We start from the raw sequence: 24705 nt of genomic DNA on the forward strand, positions 1-24705 counted from the left end.
AAAGGGCAAAAGTTTAGGGGTAACATGAGGGGGAACTTCTTTACTCAGAGAGTGGTAGCTGTGTGGAACAAGCTTCCAGCAGAAGTGGTAGAGGCAGGCTTGATATTGTCATTTAAAGTAAAATTGGATAGATATATGGACAGGAAAGGAATGGAGGGTTATGGGCTGAGTGCAGGTCAGTGGGACTAGGTGAGAGTAAGCATTCGGCACGGACTAGAAGGGCCGAGATGGCCTGTTTCCATGCTGTAATTCTTATATGGTTATATGGTTAAATTTACCACCCTTTGGCTAAAGAAGGGGCAGAGAGGTTTCACACAGCGAGAGAGGAGACATTACATAACAACTCACTCATTACAATGTTAAGATCTGCCGCTTTGCTTTTTTTTCAATTTCCCAACTCAAGAATCAGTAGTTTTGTGTGTTATGCGTTGGATTTCCAACATTTGCAGAATGTCTTATGTTTATAAATAGGTGAGTGCTTGCGCTGTGCGGCTCAGTGAGCTGCAAGGGCCTGCTGGCTGCTGTATCTGTAAACGAATAAATATCTAGATAAATAAAATCATTAGCCATAACCTCTCAGTAGGCAATGCTTACTGTAACAACGTGTCCAGAAGCTGTAACCTGAAAATACCTGGCATCTATTTTTCTGACCGTCCTCAGTTTGGTTGGTAGGGGAACACAGACCTGTCCTCATTGAGGGGTCAGTGATGGAAAGAGGGAGCAACTTCATGTTCCTGAATGTCAACATCGCAGGGTATCTGTCCTGGGCCTAACACATACTGGATAGCATAATGCCAGTGCCAGTGATCCAGGTTCAATTCCTACCACTGCCTGTAAGGAGTTTGTACGTTCTCCCTGTGACCACTTGGGTTTCCTCCGGGTGCTCCTGTTTCCTGCCGCAGTCCAAATGGGTTGGTAGGCTAATTGAGCATTGTAAACTGTCCTGTGATTAGGCTCGGATTAAGTTGAGGGATTGCTGAGCAGCACGGCTCCAAGTGCCAGAAGGGCCTTTTCCACCCGCTGTATCTCAATAAATAGATAAACACCGATGCGATCACGGAGAAGGAGTTTCCAGCGGCTCTGCTCCCTTCGCTTGAGAAGATCTGCTATGTCATCAAAGACGACAGATTTCAACAGATGTACTGACTGTGGAATAAGAGTTTGGTACGGAGTGTCCAATGCGTAGGACTTCAAAAGGCATCAGGCTGTAGACGCAGCCAGCCTGATCACTGGAATGACCTTCCCACCACCGATGACATCTCCAAGAGTTGGTGCCTCAAGAAGATGTTATCCATCATAGAAAACGCTCACCATCCGGGACACGCCCTCTTCTCATTACCACCATCAGGGAGGAAGCACAGGAGTCTGAAGATCCATACTCTATGATTCAGATTCAGAAACAGCTTGGTCTTCAGATTTCTGAATGGTCCATGAACCCATGAACACTACCTCATTAGAGTCATAGAAAAGTACAGCACAGAAATGTGCCCTTTGGTCCATCTAGTCCTTGCCAAACTATTTCAACTGCCTACTCCCTTTATTCCTTCCTGTTGCATTACATATTTATTTTACGAGTTATTATGATTTTCTGTCTTTCCATCGCACTGCTGCCACAAAAAAAAAACAATTTCATGACATATTTGAGTGATGATAAACCTGGGTCTCTATTGTGGAGCGAGAGTGGGAAGGAAGCAGGGAAAAAGGAATCGTGGCTGAGAATTTGCAGGGGTAAAAGGACCCTGATGGCAGTTATGTACAGGCCTCCAAACAGCTGCAATGAAGTGGACTACAAATTACAACAGGAAATAGAAAAGGCTTGTCAGCAGGGCAGTGTTATGATAATTGTGTGGGATTTTAACATGTGAGTAGATCGGGAAAATCAGGTCAGCACTGGATCTCAAGAGAGAGAATTTGTAGAATGTCTGCAAGATGGCTTTTTAGAACAGCTTGTTGTTGAGCCCACTAGGGGATCGGCTGTACTGGATTGGGTATTGTGTAATGAACCAGAGGTGATTAGAGAGATTGAGGTGAAGGAACCCTTGGGGGACAATGATCATAACGTGATTGAGTTCAATGTGAAGTTTGAGAAAGAGAAGCCGAAATCCAGTGTGTCGGTACTTCAGTCAAGTAAAGGAAATTACAATGGCATGAGAGAGGAACTGGCCAAAGTTGACTGGAAAGAGGCACTGGCGGGAAAGACGGCAGAGCAGCAGTGGCTGGAGTTTATGCGAGAAGTGAGGAAGGTGCAAGACAGATATATTCCAAAAAAGAAGAAATTTTTGAATGGAAAAAGGATGCAACTGTGGCTGATGAAAGAAGTCAAAGCCGAAGTTAAAGCAAAGGAGAGGGCATACAACGAAGCAAAAATTAGTGGGAAAACAGAGGATTGGGAAGTTTTTAAAAACTTACAAAAGGAAACTAAGAAGATCATTAAGAGGGAAAAGATGAACTATGAAAGGAAGCTAGCAAGTAATATCAAAGAGGATACTAAAAGCTTTTTCAAGTATATAAAGAGTAAAAGACGGGTGAGAGTAGATATAGGACCAATAGAAAATGATGCTGGAGGAATTGTAAAGGGAGATAAGGAGATGGTGGAGGAACTGAACGAGTATTTTGCATCAGTCTTCTCTGAGGAAGACATCAGCAGTATACCGGATACTCAAGGGTGTCAGGGAAGAGAAGTGTGCGCAGTCACAATTACGACAGAGAAAGTACTCAGGAAGCCGAATAGTCTAAGGGTAGATAAATTTACCGGACCAGATGGAATGCACCCTCGTGTTCTGAAGGAAGTAGCTGTGGAGATTGCAGAGGCATTAGCGATGATCTTTCAAAAGTCGATAGATTCTGGCATTATTCTGCAGGACTGGAAGATTGCAAATGTCATTCCACTATTTAAGAAGGGGGCAAGGAAGCAAAAAGGAAATTATAGACCTGTTAGCTTGACATCGGTGGTTGGGAAGTTGTTGAAGTCAATTGTCAAGGATGAGGTTGTGGAGTACCTGGAGGCATATGACAAGATGGGCAGAACTCAGCATGGTTTCCTTAAAGAAAAATCCTACCTGACAAACCTATTACAATTTTTTGAGGAAATTACCAGTAGGCTAGACAAGGGAGATGCAGTGGATGTTGTACATTTGGATTTTCAGAAGGCCTTTGACAAGGTGCCACACATGAGGCTGCTTAACAAGATAAGAGCCCACGGAATTACGGGAAAGTTACATATGTGGATAGAGCATTGGCTGATTGGCAGGAAACAGAGAGTGGGAATAAAGGGATCCTATTCTGGTTGGCTGCTGGTTACCAGTGGTGTTCCACAGGGGTCTGTGTTGGGGCCGCTTCTTTTTACATTGTACATCAACGATTTGGATTATGGAATAGATGGCTTTGTGGCTAAGTTTGCTGACGATACGAAGATAGGTGGAGGGGCCGGTAGTGCTGAGGAAACAGGGAGTCTGCAGAGAGACTTGGATAGATTGGGAGAATGGGCAAAGAAGTGGCAAATGAAATACAATGTTGGAAAGTGTATGGTTATGCACTTTGGCAGAAGAAATAAACGGGCAGATTATTATTTAAATGGGAAGAGAATTCAAAGTTCTGAGATGCAAAGGGACTTGGGAGTCCTCATGCAGGATACCCTTAAGGTTAACCTCCAGGTTGATTTCGTGGTGAAGAAGGCGAATGTAATGTTGGCATTCATTTCTAGAGGAATAGAGTATCGGAGCAGGGATGTGATGTTGAGGCTCTATAAGGCACTGGTAACACCTCACTTGGAGTGTTGTGGGCAGTTTTGGGCTCCTTATTTAAGAAAGGATGTGCTGACGTTGGAGAGGGTTCAGAGAAGATTCACTAGAATTATTCCAGGAATGAGAGGGTTAACATATGAGGAACATTTGTCCGCTCTTGGACTCTATTCCTTGGAGTTTAGAAGAATGAGGGGGGACCTCACAGAAACACAGAAACATAGAAACATAGAAAATAGGTGCAGGAGTAGGCCATTCGGCCCTTCGAGCCTGCACCGCCATCCAGTATGATCATGGCTGATCATCCAACTCAGAACCCTGTACTAGCCTTCCCTCCATACCCACTGATCCCTTTAGCCACAAGGGCTATATCTAACTCCCTCAAACATTTTGAACATTGATAGGCATGGACAAAGTGGATGTGGCAAAATTTTTTCCCAAGGTGGGGGAGTCTAGTACGAGAGGGTATGACTTAAGGATTGAAGGGCGCTCATTCAGAATAGAGATGCGAAGAAATTTTTTTAGCCAGAGGGTGGTGAATCCATGGAATTTGTTGCCATGGGCAGCAGTGGAGGCTAAGTCATTGGGTGTATTTAAGGCAGAAATTGATAGGTATCTGAGCAGCCAGGCCATCAAAGGTTATGGTGAGAAGGCAGGGGAGTGGGACTAAATGGGAGAATGGATCAGCTCATGATAAAATGGCGGAGTAGACTCGATGGGCCGAATGGCCGACTTCTGCTCCTTTGTCTTATGGTCTTATGGCCTAAAAAGGGAAGGGGAGGGAGCAGGAAGCAACAGAGACACATTTTGTAATGATCAATAAACCAATTGTTTGGAATCAAATGACCCTGCCTGGTCTCTTAGGGCTGAGTGTGCCTGCCTCCATGCCACCTCGCTGCACTGGCACTCCTTCTCTGCCACCTGTCCCACACCCCTCCCAGAGAGCCCCACCCTCGCCATTCCCAACATCCTTTGCTCCTACCAGAATTATAAACTCAATCTCTGCCCCACATTGACGAATACAGCACTGCACAAAAGTCCTATCCGACTAAGAATTCTGCACAGTACTGTAAATCAGTGATAATAAACCAGATTCCGATTTGATTCTGCTCTAATTCTTCACTGTGTTGAGGAGGTGGTAGCCCGTATACCTGTTAATACGGTAAGCGTTTATCAGTACTCATTGCTAACATGCTCATGGGCAGAGAGAAAAAGCAAATGAATAGTGAGGTGTTTTGACATCTTAAATCAAATAAAACTCAGCAGTATCTCCGCTGAAATATGATGTTTTGTTTGGCTCCTACTGGACCAGTGATGCATGTCTCAACACACCAATAACTGTATTAGTTGCTTTGGAACAGTGCAGGATTCTGTCGGTGATGTATCATTTGATTATATGCCTCTTCTCCAGCAAATTTGCCTCACAATAGACAGTGCTGACATGAAGACACTATCAATGGATGAAACACCACACTGGCATTTGATTCCATCTCACTTCAGTGAACCATTGATGGCTTAGATCAGGAGCAAGGCTTCAATTCACTCACTGATGTGATTTTATTTTTATCATGAAGCAGCCTTCAGATGAAGAACACCTCACTTCCCGCTCATAGAAAGTGCTCCCATGGAGCCTGCAGGGCGATAAACCCTGAACCAGCATTTAATGATTGCTTGCGTCGTGCAACAAAAGAGGCCACTCAGTCCATTGAGCTTGTGCTAGCCTTGAAAGAGCTAAACTTGTTTTAGACATAGAACAGTACAGCACAGGAACAGGGCCTTTGGCCCACAATGTTGTGCCAAGTCAGCTGAAAAGCAAATCAAAAATATCCAAAGCTAATGCCTCCTACCTATACAATGTCCATATCCCTCCATCTTCCTGACATCCATGTGCCTATCTAAATGTCTCTTAAAAGCCTCTAATGTATTCACCTCTACCACCATACCAGGCAGCACATTCCAGGCATCAACCACTCTGAGTAAAAAACTTACCCCTCACGTCCCCTTTGAACCTACCCCTGCTCATTTTCAATGTAGGCCCTCTGGTATTAGACATTTCCACCCTGGGAAACAGATCATCCCTTGAAGCACCTTCAATTACTCCAATAGACTGAGGTTTGGTAAAATACTGAAAGGCTTTTATCCGCTGTACAATACGACCTCCACAGTGAGTGTCTGCCCCCGGACTGAGGGGGAGGGGCAAGGCGAACACCTTTATACAGGACTCTGTGGGAGGAGCCACAGGGGCAGTCAGCAGAGGGGTGTGTCCAGACAGGTAACCGAGTTGCAACATATATACATGGTTTACCACATCCCTGTTTATCAAAATCTTACAAACCTCTATCTGATCTCCCGTCAGCCTCTGCCACTGCAGAGAAAACAACTCATGTTTATCCAACCTTTTGTGTTAGCACGTGCCCTCCAAACCAGGCAGCATCCTGGTACATCTTGTTTGCTACCTCTGCAAAGCCTCAACATCCTTCTAATAGCAGACTACTGGAACTGTATGCAATACTCCAGATGCGGCCTAACCAGAGTTTTTTCTGGGGTGGTGCAGGCTGAGGGGAGATCTCATAGAGGTTTATATGTTTATGAGAGGTAGACTAGAGGGAAATATCTTTTTTCCAAGGGTTGAAATGCTTAATTATTGGACTCTAATACAAGGGGTCATGCAGTTAAGGTGAGAGGGGTTAATTTCAAAGGAGATGTGAGGAGCAGATTCTTTTACACAGAGACTGGTGGGTGCCTGCAACGCTCTGCCTGGGGTGTTAATAGAGGTAGAAACATTAGGGGCTTTTGAGACACAGTTAGATCGGCACATGAATGTGAGGAAAGTGGAAGGATATAGACACTGTGTAGGCAGAAGAGAAGAGATCCAGTGCTCCCGATGTGGCCTTATATATATTGGTGAGACCCGACGCAGACTGGGAGATCGTTTTGCTGAACACCTACGCTCTGTCCGCCAGAGAAAGCAGGATCTTCCAGTGGCCATATACTTTAATTCCACGTCCCATTCCCATTCTGATATGTCTATCCACGGTCTCCTCTACTGTAAAGATGAAGCCATGCTCAAGTTGGAGGAACACCACCTTATATTCCGTCTGGGTAGCCTCCAACCTGATGGCATGAACATTGACTTCTCAAACTTCCGCTAATGCCCCACCTCCCCCTTGTACCCCATCCGTTATTTATTTATATACACACATTCTTTTTCTCTCTCTCTTTTTTCTCCCTCTGTCCCCCTCACTATACCCCTTGCCCATCCTCTGTTTCACCCCCCGTCCCCCTTTTCTTTCTCCCTGGCCCTCCTGTCCCATGATCCTCTCATATCCCTTTTGTCAATCACCTGTCCAGCTCTTGGCTCCATCCCTCCCCCTCCTGTCTTCTCCTATCATTTTGGATCTCCCCCTCCCCCTCCCACTTTCAAATCTCTTACTAGCTCTTCCTTCAGTTAGTCCTGATGAAGGGTCTCGGCCTGAAACGTCGACTGTACCTCTTCCTAGAGATGCTGCCTGGCCTGCTGCGTTCACCAGCATCTTTTATGTGTGTTGCTTGAAATTCCAGCATCTGCAGATTTCCTCGTGTTTGCAGAAGAGATTAGTTTAGTTAGCTATTTGATTAATAATTTAATTGGATCAGCATAACATTGTGAGCTGAAGGTCCTGTTCCTAAACAGTATTATACTATGTTTTATGTTCTATGTTCTTTTACTATACTCATTTTTGCATAAAATGTTCCTTTGGTTTCTATAATCTTCTTGAACAGATCGCTTGTTTTTCCAATTCTGTTGGCTTCTTCAGCTTCTTTGCATCGCCCCTTTGAGTAAGTTTCCTTACCTTTCTTTGCTATCTTCTTGAACTTTAAAGTAGAAGACATCCAAAAGAGATGGCAGGAATACACAGAAGAATTGTATAGGAAAGATCCTAACAGCGAAGACACCTGCAATAACCCCCTCATTGATCTAGAGCCGGACATTCCGGAAAGTGAAGTCGAATGGGCGATAGAAAACATTGCCAATAATAAGGCTGCAGGATATGACAGGAGTCCAGTTGAATTGTTTAAAACTTTAAAAGATGATGCTGTAAAAGTGTTGTATGCAACTTGCCAGCAGATCTGGAAAACCTAACAATGGCCTTTAGACTGGAAAAGATCAGTTTATATCCTAATTCCCACGAAGGGAAATGTAAAGGAATGTTCAATTTCACATGTTAGTAAAGCAATGCTAACAGTCGTGCAAGCAAGACGCCAGCAATATGTGGAATGAGAAATGCCAGATGTACAAGCTGATTTTTAGAAGAGGCAGAGTCACCAAAGACCAAATTGCTAACCTATGCTGGATAATGGAGAAATAGAAGAAATTCCGGTAAAGTATTTATCTATGTTTTATTGACTTCTCTAAAGCCTTCGACCGTGTGGACCATAATAAATTATGGCAAATCCTTAAAGAAATGAGGATACCTGGACATCTGACCTGCCTTATGAGAAACTTGTATGAAAATCAAGAAGCAACAGTTGAACTGAACATGGAATACCAAACTGGTTCAAGATTGGGAAGGGAGTACAACAAAGCTGCATACTGTCACCCTATTTATTTAATCTGTATGCTGAACACAACAGGAGGAGTGCTGGTCTAGAGGACTCAAATGTTGGAATCAAAATTGCCGGACGAAATATTAACAACCTCAGAAAAGCAGATGACGCTACTCTAATGGCTGAGAGTGAGGAGGATCTGAGGAAGCTTCCAATCAAAGTGAAAGAAGAAAGTGCAAAAGCTGGCTTGTTGCTCAATATTAAGAAAACCAAGATTATGTTGACCAACCCTATTAAGTTAGCGGTAATAAATGGAAAGGAAATGGAAGCAGTGACGGATTTTATCTTCTTCGGTTCAAAGATTTCTATAAATGGTGAGTGCAGCCATAAAATGAAATGGCACTTACTTCTAGGGAGGGCAGCAATGGCAAACTTAGATAAAATACTGAAGAGCAAAGACATAGCATTTTCTACAAAGATCCGTATAGTCAAGTCTATGGTATTTCCAATTGCGATATATGGTTGTGAGAGCTGGACTATTAGTAAGGCTGAATTCAGAAGATTTGACGCCTTTGAACTTGGAGGCTGGAGGAAAGTGTTAAAAATTCTTTGGCCAGCAAGAAGATCCAACATGTCAATACTTGAAGAAATACAGCCAGATTGCTCACTAGGAGGCTTGATTATGAGACAAAAGCTCAAATATTTTGGTCACACCTTGAGAGGACAGGATTCCTTGGAGAAGACTCCAATGTTAGGTAAAACAGAAGGTAAAAGAAACAGAGGACGACAGAGGCTACGATGGATAGACAATATTACTCGGACAATGCGTATGACCTTGGGGGATCTTAGAGAGGCAGTTTCCAACAAGGAGGCTTGGTGTACAGGAATCCATGAGGTCATGAAGAGTCAGACTCAACTTAACGACTGAACAACATGTTCTGTGTTAAAACATATAAAGTAGTGGTAGAGGCTGTATGTTTTCACTTGTGGTATTGGTATTGGTTTATTATTGTCACAGTGTACCAAGATACATGTACAATGTGCCAGGTCTTTTCTCAGGGCAGAAATGTCTAATACAATGGGACATATCTTTTCGGTACTTAGAGGAAAGTATAGAGCAAGATGTCAGAGGTAGATTTTCTACACAGAGAGTGTTAGGGGCATGGAACTCTGCCAGTGGTGATGGTAGAGGCAAATACATTAGGGGCATTTAAGAAACTGTTAGATAGGCATATGGATGAAAAAAAAATAGGGGGCAATGTGGGAGAGAAGGGTTAGATGGATCTTGGAGTAGGTAAAAGGGTTGGCACAACATCATAGGTCAAAGGTCCAGTGCTGCTCTATGTTCTAAATTCTGAGATACAGAGTAAAGTTTATCTTGCATGCTGTTCATACACATCAATTCATTACACAGTGCATTAAATAAAACAATAACAATGCTGAATAAAGTGTGAAGTGTCGTGGATGCCTTCCATCCTGCCCCCTCACTTTTCTCTCTTCTCCCTTCCGGGAAGATACAGGAGTTTGGAAGCCCAGATGACCAGACTTGCGAACATCTTCTTCCCCACGGCTATCAAACTTCTGAACCCCTCACCTCTTTCACGTCCCTTTCCCGTTGGTGTTGCCATGTTCTCAGACTGTCTCTTCCATTACTGTTCGTTCAGCCCTTCTTCCTGCACATTTCAGTTTCCATGACAATCTTTGCTCTGTTCTGCCGTTTTGTGCTCATCACTGTATTCATTGTTCCCATGTGCACTGTGTACTCTGTGAGCTACACACAAACAAAGAATTTCATTGCACCTTGGTATAAGTGACAAGGAGCTAATCTAATCCAAACTGAGAGGAACTAGTTTCAAGGTAATAGAGTCATAGAGTCTGTGTTAGCCTGGACTTCTGCCTAGCCCCATTTACTTGCAGTTAATGGCTTCCTGTTCCCAGCGAAGAAATAGGCCACTCATAGAATAATAGAGTCATGGTTGGGTTGAGTTGTTCTCCGATCTTGGCAATTTACTTGCAAACGTTTCGTCACCATACCAGGAGACATCAACAGTGCACTGAAGGTGCCTCTTTGTATGGTAGCAAAATGTTTGCAAGTAAATTGCCAAGATTGGAGAACAACTCAACCCAACCATCAGCCACCCGAGCTGCACATTTTCCAAATTATTTCCAATAATATGGTCATATGGCACGGATACAGGCCCTTCAGAACAATTGGGCCATGCTCTCCAAGATTCACATCTAAGCTAATCCAATTTATCTGTGTTTTGGCCAGACCCTTCCTATCCAGGTACCTGTCAAAGTACCTTTAAGCATTGATAACATATCTGCACCTACTACTTCCTCTGTCAGCTTATTCCATATGCTATGTATGCCCACAGGAAACTGAATCTCAGGCTTGTATGTGGTGACATATATGTACCCTGAAATCAAAATAACTTTGAACTGTGTTATAATGAGATGTTGGGCAGTCTGGAACTTTGTTGCTTGGAACATAGGGGACTGATAGGTGATCCTATAGAAGCACATAGAATCATAAGGGGCATTTAAAAGACATTCAGGCAGGTACATGGATTGGTTGCTGGTGAGGTTGAGATGCGTCTCTACCAAAGGAGGTTTAAGGCACACCTTCCCTCCGCTATCCTGCAGGTCACCCTTGGGCAAGGTGTAGCACTTGCTTAGCTCTCCCCCCCCACCTCAATCAGGGTCACGTGAAGCCATGGGAGCAGGTGGTGGGTGGTTGTATGAGCAGCTGGTGCACATCACAGGTCCTGGTTATGCGACCACTGACACCAAGTAGACAATCTCTGAAGAATATTGATAATGGCTGAGGTCACCCATTTTGTAAGACAATGCCCAGAAGAAGGCAATGGCAAACAATTTCAGTTTAAAATTTTGCCAAGGACAATCATGGTCATAAAATCATGATCACTCGTGCCATACAACACAACACATAACAAATGAACAGACATAGATAGGAAAGTTTTAGATGGATGTTGGTCAAATGTGGACAACTGCGACTTGCTAAGATGGGCTTAGTGGTTTTCATGGGCACTCAAATTGAGAATGATGTTCTCCTGTCTAGGTGGGTCCTCAGTTGGCTGCAGAGGCTGATCCAAGATCTATATATCCACAATGTTAGGATAGATTTCTTTATTGGAGAACGCCTGTGCTTTGATTTTGTTTAATGTGGGGAGGTGGATGCATAAGTGATCAAGGTCAGAGTTCAGTTGTGACGAGAGGCCGAGGTGAGATGGCAGTGAACCAAGTGCTAGAGTGTCCAAAACTAGAATTGAGACACAATTTCCAGATTGAAATAAGAATAGGGTTGTTGACTAGATGCTAGATGAGACACTGATAAGACTAGAAGGGAATCCAAATGAGACAACTATCCCTATTCCAGAGAACTGGACTGACTAAACCCCGGAGGCTGGTGCAGTTGGGTACAGTATGTATCATAACACTAGTGGCATGGAATGCAAGATGACTGGGGACCCTTCTCTGCTGCAGCCTTCCTCCACCTTCACTGCCATAGTGATATGTCATCATCTTCTGCCAGCTCTACCATTAAGGTCTTGGTTGAAATACTCCTTGTCTAGAACTTCCCTTTTGACCTTACCACCATGGGTGACCCTAACAGGAGCTAAGCTCGAGACAGAATTGCTCCCTGGATCTCAGGAGCTCATTAGTCTCTCCATCACGACAAAGTGCCGATCCTCAGAGAAGCTGAACTGTATTATTCTATGACTAAAATGAAGTTCAGGGTTAGAAACATGCCATTCTTTCCTGGGTTAGAAACTTACTATTCTTACCTGGGTTATAAATATGCCATTCTTTCCTGGGTTAGAAACTTGCCATTTTTACCTGGGTCAGAAACATAAGACAATAAAACCATAAGGAGATAGGAACATAATTATGCCATTTAGTCGATCGAGTATACTCCATCATTCAGTCCTGGCTGATCCTTTTACAACCTCCTCAGCCTCACTCCCAGAACTTCTCCCGTAACCTTTGATGCTACGGCCAATCAAGAACCCATCAAGCTCTGCCTTAAATACACTCAATAACCTAGCCTCCGCAGCTGCCTGTGGTCACAAATTCCACAAATACACCACCTCTGGCTAAAGAAATTTCTCCGCATCTCCGTTTGAAATGGACGCCCCTCTATCCTGAGGCTGTGCCCTCTTGCCCTAGGCTCCCCCACCATGGGAAACATTCTTTCCACATCTACTCTGTCTAGGTCTTTCGACATTCAAAAGCTTTCAGTGAGATCTCCCCTCAACCTTCTAAATTCCAGTGAGTACAGACCCGGAGGAATCAAACGTTCCTCGTATGATAACCCTTTCATTCCCGGAGTCATCCTTGTGAACCTCCTCTGAACCCTCTTCAATGCCAGCACATCTTTTCTTAGATGAGGAGCCCAAAACAGTTCACAATACTCAAGGTGAGGCCTCACCAGTGTCTTATAAAGTCTCAAAGTCACATCCCTGCTCTTATATTTCAGACCTCTTGAAATTAATGCTAACACTGCATTTGGCTTACTCACCAATGAGTCAACCTGCAAGTTAACCTTCAGGGTGTTCTGCACAAGGACTCCCAAGTCTCTCTGCATCTCAGATGTTTGGATTTTCTTCCCATTTAGAAAATAGTCCACACATTCATTTCTACTATCAAAGTGCACAGCCATGCATTTTCCAACATTGTATTTGATAATTTCTTGCCCATTCTCCTGATTTGTCTAAGTCCTTCTGTAGCCTTTTTTCATCAACACTACCTGCCCCTCCACCAACCTTTGTATCATCTGCAAACTGGGCAAATAAGCCATCTTTTCCATCATCTAAGTCATTGATATACAGCATAAAAAAAAGCAGTCCCAACACCAGCCTCTGTGGAACACCACTAGTCAGTGAGTTAGACCAATGCGAAGAGTTTAAAAGGAGACAATTTTATAGGGTGGGCAACAGAGCAGATGGAGTTAGAGTAGGAGGGCTTTGGTTCAATGGGGCTTTGGCGATAATGGGTTGAGGCAAGGTAAGTTACCTGTGAAGGATAGAAACAGGAAGTATGTGTGTGAGGCCAGAGTTCCGTACGAGGTATCAGATGTAAAAAGTCCGGGAGACTCCCAGCCTCCCAGAAGGTCACATCTGAGCCAGGTGCGTCGAGCTGCAGCTCCTAAGGGACCGCATTAGGGAACTGGAGCTGCAGCTCGATGACCTTCATCTGGTCAGGGAAAGTGAGGAGGTGATAGAGAGGAGCTATAGGCAGGTAGTCACACCGGGGCCTCAAGAGACAGATAAGTGGGTAACAGTCAGGAGAGGGAAGGGCAGGAGTCAGATACTAGAGGGCGCCCCTGTGGATGTCCCCCTTAACAATAAGTACTCCTGCTTGAGTATTGTTGGGGGAGACGGCCTACCTGGGGGAAGCAACAGTGCCCACGCCTCTGGCACAGAGTCTGGCCCTGAGGCTCAGAAGTATAGAGAAAGCTGAAGGCAGCAGTAATAGGGGACTCTGTAGTTAGGGGGTCAGAAAGGTGATTCTGTAGATGCAGGAAAGAAACATGGATGGTAGTTTGCCTCCCAGGTGCCAGGGTCCAGGATGTTTCTGATAGTGTCCACGATATCGGGAGGTGAGAAGGTAAACAACCAAGGGTCGTGGTAAATATTGGTACCAACGACATAGGCAGGAAAAGGGAGGAGGGCCTGAAAACAGACTACAGGGTGTTAGGAAGGATGTTGAGAAGCAGGACCTCACAGGCAGTAATCACAGGATTACGGCCTGTGCCATGCGACAGTGAGTATAGGAACAGAGTGAGGTTGAGGATAAATGCATGGCTGAGGGATTTGAGCAATGGGGCAGAGATTCAGATTTCTGTATCATTGGACCTCTTTTGGGGCAGGCGTGACCTGCACAAAAAGGACAGGTTGCACTTGAATCCGAGGGGGACCAATATCCTGGCAGAGAGGTTTGCTAAGGCTTTTGCAGAGAGTTTAAACTAGAATTGCTGGGGAGTGGGAAACAAGCTGAAGAGATGGAGGAAGGGGCTGTTAGCTCACAAATAGAGAAAGCTTGGAGACAGTGTGAGAGGGAGGATAGGCAGATGATTTAGAAGGGATGCGCTCAGACCGATGGTTTGAGATGTGTCTATTTTAATGCAAGGAGTATTATGAACAAAGCGGATGAGCTGAGAGCATAGATCAGTACTTGGAGCTATGATGTTGCGCCCATTACAGAGACTTGGATGGCTCAGGGGCAGGAATGGTTACTTAGAGCGCCTGGCTTTAGATGTTTCAGAAAGGACAGGGAGGAGGCAAAAGAGTTGGGGGCGTAGCACTGCTAATCAGAGATAGTGTCACAGTTGCAGGAAAGGAGGAAGTCAAGGAAGGATTATCTACTGAGTCTCTGTGGGTGGAAGTTAGAAACAGGAAGGGGTCAATATTGTTTTTTTATAGACCACCCAATAGTAAAAGGGACATTGAGGTGGAGATAGGGAGACAGATTCTGGAAAGGTGTAATAATAACAGGGTTGTCATGGTGGGAGATTATAATTTCCCAAATATTGATTGGCATCTCCCTAGAGCAAAGGGTTTATATGGGGTGTAGTTTGTTAGGTGTGTTCAGGAAGGTTTCCTGACAAAATATGTACAGAAGCCTACAAAAAGAGAGGCTGTACTTGATCTGGTATTGGGAAATGAACCTGGTCAGGTGTCAGGCCTGTCAGTGGGAGTGCATTTTGGAGATAGTGATCACAATTCCATCTCCTTTACCATAGTATTGGAGAGGGATAGGAACAGACAAGTTAGGAAAGCGTTTAATTAGAGTAAGGGGAAATATGAAGCTATCAGGCAGGAACTTGGAAGCATAAATTGGGAACAGATGTTCTCAGGGAAACGTAGCAAATATTCAGGAGAAATTTGCGTGATGTTCTGCATAGGCAGGTTCCAATGAGACAGGGAAAGGATGGTAGGGTACATGAACCATGGCATACAAAGGCTGTTAAAAATCTAGTCAAGGAGAAAAGAAAATCTTACAAAAGGGTCAAAAACTAGGTAATGATAGAGATCTAGAAGATTATAAGATTAGCAGGAAGGAGCTTAAGAATGAAATTCGAGAGCCAGAAGGGGCCATGAGAAGGCCTTGCTGAGCAGGATTAAGGAAAACCCCAAGGTATTCTTCAAATATGTGAAGAGCAAGAGGATAACATGTGAGAGAACAGGAGCAATCAAGCATGACAGTGGAAAAATATGTATGGAACTGAAGGAGATAGCAGAGGTACTTAATGAATACTTTGCTTCAGTATTCACTACGGAAAAGGATCTTGGCAATTGTAGGGATGACTTACAGCAGATTGAAAATCTTGAACATATAGACACTAAGAAAGAGGATGTGCTGGAGCTTTTGGAAAGCATCAAGTTGGATAAGTCACTGGGACTGGATGAGATGTACCCCAGGCTACTGTGGGAGGTAAGGGAGGAGATTGCTGAGCCTCTGGCGATGATCTTTGTATCATCAATGGGGACAGGTGAGGTTCCGGAGGATTGGACCATTGCAGATGTTGTTCCCTTATTCAAGAAAGGGAGTAGAGATAGCCCAGGAAATTATAGACAAGTGAGTTTTACTTCAGTGGTTGGTAAGTTGATAGAAAAGATCCTGAAAGGCAGGATTTATGAACATTTGGAGAGGCATAATATGATTAGCAATAGTCAGCATGGCTTTGTCAAAGGTAGATCGTGCCTTATGAGCCTGATTGAATTTTTTGAGGATGTGACTAAACACATTGATGAAGGTAGAGAAGTAGATGTAGTGTATATGGATTTCAGCAAGGCATTTGATACAGTACCCTATGCCAGGCTTATTGACAGAGTAAGGAGGCATGGGATCCAAGGGGACCTTGCTTTGTGGATCCTGAATTGGCTTGCTCACAAACGGCAAAGAGTGGTTGTAGATGGGTCATATTCTGCATGGAGGCCAGTCATCAGCGGTGTGCCTCAGGGATCTGTTCTGGGACCCCTACTCTTTGTGATTTTTATAAATGACCTGGATGAGGAAATGGAGGGATGGGTTAGTAAATTTGCTGATGACACAAATGTTGGGGGTTTTGTGGATAGTGTGGAGGGCTATTAGAGGTTACAGCAGGACATCAATAGGATGCAAAACTGGGCTGAGAAGTGGCAGATGGAGTTCAACCCAGCTAAGTGTGAGGTGGTTCATTTTGGTAGGTCAATTATGATGGCAGAATATAGTATTAATAGTAAGACTCTTGGCAGTGTGGAGGATCAGAGGGATCTTGGGGTCCGAGTCCATGGGACATTCAAAGCTGCTGAGCAAGTTGACTCTGTGGTTAAGGAGGCATACGGTGCATTGGCCTTCATCAACTATAGGGTTGAGTTCAAGAGCTGAGAGGTAATCTTGCAGCTATATAGGACCCTGGTCAGACCCCACTTGGAGTATTGTGCTCAGTTCTGGTCACCTCACTGCAGGAAGGATGTGGAAACTATAGAAAAGGTGCAGAGGAGATTTACAAGGACGTTGCCTGGATTGGAGAACATGCCTTATGAGAATAGGTTGAGTGAACTCAGCCTTTTCTCCTTGGAGCGACGGAGGATGAGAGGTGACCTGATAGAGGTGTATAAGATGATGAGAGGCATTGATCGTGTGGGAAGCCTGAGGCTGTTTCCCAGGGCTGAAATGGTGAACACAAAAGGGCACAGTTTTAAGGTGCTTGGAAGTAGGTACAGAGGAGACGTCAGGGTTAAGTTTTTACACAGAGAATGGTGAGTCCGTGGAATGGGCTGCCGGCAACAGTGGTGGAGGAGGATACAATAAGGTCTTTTAAGAGACTCCTGGATAGGTACATGGAGCTTAGAAAAATAGAGGGCCTTGGGTAACCCTAGATAATTTCTAAAGTAAGTACATGTTTGACACAGCACAGTGGGCTGAAGTGCCAGTGTTGTGCTGTAGGTTTTCTATGTTTCTACGTTTTAGTCACTGGCAGCCAACCGGAAAAGGATCTTTTTATTCCCATTCACTGCCTCCTGCCAATCAGCCAATGCTCTAACCATGCCAGTAACTTTCTTGTAATACCATGAGCCCTTAACTTGGTAAGCAGCCTCATGTGTGGCACCTTGTCAAAGGCCTTCTGAAAGTCCAAATATACAACATTCACTGCATCCTCTTTATCTATCCTACATGTAATCTTCTCAAGGAACTTTGACAGTTTCATCAGGCATGATTTTCCCTGAAGTAAACTATGCTGACTTTGTCCTATCTTGTCCTGTGTCAGCAAGTTCTCCATAACCTCATCCTTAACAATTGACTTCAACATCTTCCCAACAACTGAGGTCAGGCTAATTGGTCTATAATTTCCTTTCTGCAGCCTTCCTCCTTTCTAAAAGGGTGAAGTGACATCTGCAATTTTCCAGTCCTTTGGCATCATGCCAGAGTCCAATAATTTTTGAAAGATCATTATTAATACTTCCACAATCTCTACCACTACCTCTTTCAGACTCTAGCGTGCAGGTCACCTGATCTGGGTGACTTCCATACCCTTAGGTCTTTCGGCTTTTTGAGCACCTTCTCTCTTGTAATAGTAACTGCATTCACTTCTCTTCCCCCACACCCTTCAACACCTGGCACACTGCTGGTGTCTTCCACAGTGAACGCAGTTGCAAAATACTCATTTAGTACATCTGGCATCTCCTGGTCCCCCGTTATTATTTCTCCGGCCTCATTTTTTAACGGTCCTATATCATCTCTCATCTCTCTTTTATTTTTTACGTATTTGAGAAAGGTTTTACAATCCACTTTAATATTGTTTCTGGATTGTTTTCATATATCATCTTTCCCTCCTGATGATTCTTTTGGTTGCTCTCTGTAGGTTTTTAAAAGCTTCCCAATCCTCTATCTTCCTGCTAATTTTTGCTTTGCTTGTTTGTATGCCATTGCTTTTGCTTTTAGATTAGCTTTGACTTCCCTTGTCAGCCACAGTTGTTCTCTTTTGTCGTTTGAGTATTTCTTCGTTTTGGGATACATCTATCCTGCACTTCCCTCATTTTTCTCAGAAATTCATTTCATTGCTGCTTGGCTGTCATCCCTGCCAGCAGCTCCCTCCAATTTACTTTGTCCAGCTCCTCTTTCATGCCACTGTGGACTGTAGTCCGCTGAAATTCTGCTACGCCCGACTTGCTTCCGCCCTATCAAATTTCCAGTTGAACTCAATCATAGTGTGATCACTGCCTCCTAAGGGTTCTTTTACCTTAAGCTCCCTAATCAACTCCGGTTCATTACATAACCCCCAATTCAGTATAGCTGATCCCCTAGTAGGCTCAATGACTAACTGCCCAAAAAGGCCATCTCGTAAGCATTAAACAAACTCACTCTCTTAAGATGCATCACCAACCTGATTTTCCCAATCGACATGCATGTTGAATTCTCCCATGACTATCATAACATTGCCCGTTGAATACGCCTTTTATATTTTCCTTTGAAATCTGTGGTCCACGTGCCAGCTACTGTTGGCGTGCCTCTATATTATTGCTGTCAGGGTCTTAACTCAACCCACAAGGATTCAACATCTTCCAATTCTATGTCACATCTCTCTAATGATTTGATGCCATTCTTTACCAGTAGAGCCACACTACCCCCTCTGCCTACCTTCTTATCCCTCTGATACAATGTGTAACCTTGGACATTCAGCTCCCAACTACCACTATCCTTCAGCCACAATTCAGTGATGGCCACAACATCATACCTGACAATCTCTCTTCGTGCATCAAGATCATCCATCTTATTTCTTATACTCCGTGCATTGAGATAAAACATTTTGAGTACTGTAATTTGCTATCTTTTCTGATTCTGCATCCCTAATGCACTGATACCCGCTTTGCTGGCTACAATGTTGTTCTATCGCCTGTCTGCCCTTCCTGACAGCCTGACTACACGCTATCTTTGCTTTTTTACCATCCATCCGATCTGAGTCCCTTCACTTTAGTTCCCACTCCCCACCACATTAGTTTAAACCCTTCCCAACACCCAACACCTCTAACATACCTGCCCCAGAAGAGATCCCAATGATCGAAGGGCCTGAACCCTGCCCCCGTGCCACCTTCTCAGCCATGCATTAATCTGGCAATTCATCCTATTTCTACCCTCACTAGTGTGTGGCACAAGTAACAATCCAGAAATTACTACCCTGGAGGTCCTACTTCTCAGCTTTCTTCCTATGTCTCTGCATTCTCTTTTCAAGACCCCTTTGCTTTTCCTTCCTATGCCTTTCTCGCCTGGCTTATAAACATGCCATACTTACGTATCTGTGTTAGAAACATGCCATTCTTACCTGAGTTCACTCATCCAAGTATCCCCCCCAAAAGATTCACTCTGAAAAGGCCTTGTAAACAATTCAGACTGAGGGCAATGAGGACCAAGAAATAAATGATGATATCGCCGCTAACATCAAATGCTAAAAATTGAAATACAAGTCAGGAATGTATTAAGGTGTGTATGATCCATGCCCTTATCGCAATACATAACCATGACATGATGATTGCTTGTGGCCAATTTCAACACCCCTTCTAAAAAGTGGAAGGTGGTGAGCATGTGATTAAAGAATAGCTGTATTTTTCACATGTGTATGGGAACATTGAAACATAGAACAAAATGCCTTGTTTGTGCCAGCCTTTAACACAATCTGAGGACGTGCTGGGGCAGACGCGTGTGTCGCCACCTTTCCGGCCCCAACACAGCATGCTCACAACTTACTAACCTTAACTCGCATGTCTTCGGAATGAGAGAGGAAACCAGACCACCTGGAAGAAACCCACGCCATCAGAAGGAGAACGTGCGAACTCCTTACGGACAGCGGCGGGAATTGAACCCCGATCTTCCAGTCGCTGGTGCTGTAAAGCATTATTCTATGCTGCAAGTTCCTGCTGTATGAAATAGATTAAAGTAAACACGTTTCTTTGCACCCCCTGTGTCCTTTCATTATCACTTGAAGCAGAAATTGCAGTGGGGCTTACAGTTGGACATAATGATTACGTTATTGAACCAGCAGCCAGTGTTCTGGACAACTGATCCGTGGAATGGAGTTCGAATCTCACAATGGCTGCAAGGGAACCGAGAATCAAATAATTATTTTTTTTAAATTGGAATTGAATAGGGATAGCTTCAGTACTGTTAATTATTAAACTACAGTATTGTTATTGTAATAAAACACTGCTGGTTCACTAATGTCCTTCAGAGAAGGAAAGGCTTCATCATGGATCAACACAAAAAATAAATCACAATCAGGTTCATTATCACCGGCATATTTTATGGAATTTTTTACTTTGTGGCAGCAGTACTGTGCAAGACTGAAAAGGCACATGTTCCAATAAAATATAAAATTATTCATGCCAAGTTGAAGTGTGAGGAAGGGGTCACGGGTTTATGTGGTCACAGAGCATTTGGAGATATGATGACGAAGGGGAAGAAACTGTTCCTAGAAAGATGACAGTGGGTCTCAGGCTCCTGTACCTACTCCCTGGAAGAACTAGGCAGCATGGTAGCATAGCCGTTAGCATGACGCTACTACAGCTCAGGGCGTTGGAGTTCAGGTTCAATTCTGGTGCCAACTGCAAGAGATTTGTATGCCCTCAGGGTGACCTCATGAGCTTCCTCCCAGTGTCCTAAGATAAACTAGTTATTAGGTTAATTGGTCATTGTAAATTGTCCTGTGATTAGGCTGGTGTTAAATAGGTGGGTTGCTCGGCAGCACACCGGCAGGTTGAGCTTGGGGGCCTATTTGGTATTGTATCTTTAAAATAAGAGTCAGTCCAAGTAAATTTATTTTCAAAGTATATATATGTCACTGTATACTACCGTGAGATTCATTTTCTTGCAGGTATTTACAGGAAAATAAATACGATAGAATTTATGAAAAACTATTTATAAATAAAGACAGACCAACAACCTATGTGCAAAATATGACAAAATTGTGCAAATAAATAAATAAATACTGAGGACATGAGTTCAGCAGGTTAGTCAGCATCTATGGAGGAAAATGAATAGTCTGTTTCAGGCCTAAATTTGCATATCAGGGCTGTTAAGTGACTCTAGACTCATGAAAGTAGTTGGTTTTTAAGATCATAAAGCTATTTTTTTCAGCAGGCTGCAATCATTGCACTTGTAGGTGAGGCAGTACAAGGTTTAAAAAGAGCTTGGGGTCTTTTGGAACTTTCAGGCAGGCTGCAATCACTGCAAAAAGTTGTTCATTGATGAGGCAGTGCAAGGTTTATAAACGATCTTTCAGGCACTTATCAGGGGCCAATAAAGTGATGTGAGGTGTAAGCAGAGTGGCTATTTTTAGAGTGGGCCAGTGTTAGAATGGTCAGGCTTTGGCTCAGTCATCTTTGGTGAGAACAGGCACAAGCTGCACCTTAAGCTTGAGTAGTAAAAGGTATAAGAAATGTTCAGGCAGTGGAATGCTCCTCCTGTGAGACGTGGAATTTTAGGGTACCTGACGGTCTCTCTGATGACTACATCTGCAAATACAGCCCCTGACTGACAAGGTTAAGGAACTGGAGCTGGATCTGAATGTACTCGGAATCGTCCGGGAGGCTGAAAACCTCACAGGTGAGACTTTACCTGAGGTGGTCACACCCAAGGTGCAGGCTTCAGATAGTAGAAAGGTGATCACCAGGAGAGGTTAGGGGAGAAAGCAGTGAATGCAGGGTTCCTCTGTGCCTATTCCCTTCAGCAACAAGTGTACCCCTTTGGACACTGCTAGGGGGATGACCAGGCCAGCAGCACAGTGCCTGGCTCAGAGGCTCAGAAGGGAAGAGTAAAGTCAGTGATAGTGATAGGACACTCAATGGTCAGGGGGACAGACAGGAGATTCTGCGGCTGTGAAAGCAAAGTCAGGATGGTATACTGCCTTCCACGTGCTAGGGTCCAGAATGTCTCAGAGTGGCTGTAGAAGATTATGAAGAGGGAGGGTGGGCATCAAGATGTCATGGTGCACATTAACACCAATGAAAAAGTTAGAAAGGGGACGAGGTCCTGCACAATGAGTATAGGGAATTAGGAAAGAGGCTGAAGAGAAAGACCACCACCATAGTAATCTCTGGATTACTGCCAATACCTCGTGCTCTCTGGAGTTTCTGGGGCAGTTTGGAAGGCGCAGGATAAATACTACCCTGAGATGAAGAGGTATTGTATTCTAAAGGAAGGTTGAGACAACCGTGGCTGATAGGGAAATCAAAAGCAGTATAAAAGCAAAAGACAGTGCACATAATATAGTAAATATTATTGGGAAGTTAGAAGATTGGGAGGCTTTTAAAAACCCACAGAAGGCAACTAAATAAACCATAAAGGGAGCAAAGAGAAAATATGCAAATAAGCTCGCCAATAATATCAAAGAGGATGCTAAAGGATGTTTCAGATATATAAAGAATAAAAGAGAGGAAAGAGAGGATATTGGAATGTTTGAAAATTCTGCTGGAGGGGTAGTAAAGGGGAACAAGGAAATGGTGGACAAACTGAGTAAATATTTTGCATCAGTTTTCACTATGGAAGACACTAACAATATGCAAGAAATTTGAGAATGTCAGGAGGGCAAGAAATGAGTGTAGTTGCTATTACTAAGGAGAAAGTGCTTGGGAAGCTGGATGGTTTGAAGGTAGATAAGTCACTGAACCAGATGGACCACACCTCAGGGTTCTGAAGGAGGGAGATGAAGAGATTGTAGAGGCATTAGTAATGATCTTTCCAGATTAGATTCTGGTATGGTTTTAGGGACAGGAAAATTGCAAATGTCAATCCACTCCTTAAGAAGGATCGAGGCAGAAGAAGGAAAATTATAGGCCAGTTAGCCTGACATCAGTGGGTGAGAAGATGTTGGGGTGCATTATTTAGGATGATGTTTTGGGGTACTTGGAGGCACATGATAAAATAAGTCAAAGTCAGAGTGGTTTCCATGAAGGGAAATCTTACCTGACAAATTTGTTAGAATTCTTTGAGGTAACAACAAGTAGAATAGACAGAGGGGAGGAGGTGTATGTTATTTACTTGGGTTTTCAGGAGGCCTTTGACAAAGTACCACACACAAGGCTGCTTAACAAGATAAGTGCCCATGGTATTAGAGGAGGTAAAGAGTGAGAATAAATGGGGTGATTCTGGTTGGCTGTTGGTGACTAGTGGTGTTCCACAGGGGACAGTACGGGCCCGCTTCTTTCCACGTTATATGGCAACAATTTGGATGAAGAAATTGATAGATTTGTGGCCACATTTGCAAATAATATAAAGATAGGTGGAGGGCTGGTAATGTTGAAGAAGCAGAGAGTTTGCAGAAGTACTTAATAGAAATTGGGAGAATGGGCAAAGAAGTGACAGATGGAATATAGTGTAGGGAAGTGTATGGTCATGCACTTTGGTAGAAGGAATCAAGATGTAGACTAGAGAAGATTGAGAATTCAGAGGAGCAAAGGTACTTGGGAATCCATGTGCTGGATTACCTAACGGTTAACGTCTAGGTTGAGTCAGCATTAATTTCAAGAGGACTAGAATATAAGAGCAAGTAAGTGATGCTGAGACATTGGTCACACCACACTTGGAGTATTGTGAGCTGTTTTGGGCCCTTTATCAAAGAAAAATATGCTAGCATTGAAGACAGTCCAGAGGAGGTTTAAGAGAATGATTCAGGGAATGAAAGGATTAATGGATGTAGATCGTTGGATGGCTCTGGGTCTGTACTCTCTGGAGCTTAGAAGAAGGAACAAGTATCTCAATGAAACCTATCAAATACTGAAAAATTTAGATAGAGTGGATATAAAGTAGATGTTTCCTATAGTGGGGGAGTCTAGGACCAGAGGGCACAACCTCAGAATAGAGGGATGTCCATGTGGAACGGAGATGAAGAGGAATTTCATAGCCAGAAGGTTGTGAATTGGTTGAATTCATTGCCACAGATGGTAATAGAAGAGAAGTCACTGGGCATATTTAAGACCATGGGACCATAAAGTATAGGAGCAGAATTAGGCCATTTGGCCCATCAACTCTGCTCTGCCATTTTATCACAACTGATCCAATTTTCCTTTCAGCCACAATCTCCCGTATTCCTTTACGCCTTGACCAATCCAGAATCTATTAATCTCTGCTTTAAATATACGTAAAGACTTGGCCTCCACAGCTGTCTGTGGCAATGAATTCCACAGATTCACCACTCTCTGGCTAAAGGAATTCCTCCTCATCTGCATACTAAAAGGACGCTCTTCTATTCTGGGACCATGTCCTCCGGTCTTACACAGTCCCACCATAGGAAACATCCTCTCCACATCCACTTCATCAAGGCACTTCACCGTTCAATTGGTTTGAATGAGGTCACCACTCATTCTTCTGAATTCTAGTGAATACTGACCCAGAGCCATCAAAAACTTTTCATATGACAAGCCATTCAATTCTGGAATCA

The sequence above is a fragment of the Mobula birostris genome, chromosome 7 (genome assembly GCF_030028105.1).
Source record: "Mobula birostris isolate sMobBir1 chromosome 7, sMobBir1.hap1, whole genome shotgun sequence".
Taxonomy (NCBI): domain Eukaryota; kingdom Metazoa; phylum Chordata; class Chondrichthyes; order Myliobatiformes; family Myliobatidae; genus Mobula; species Mobula birostris.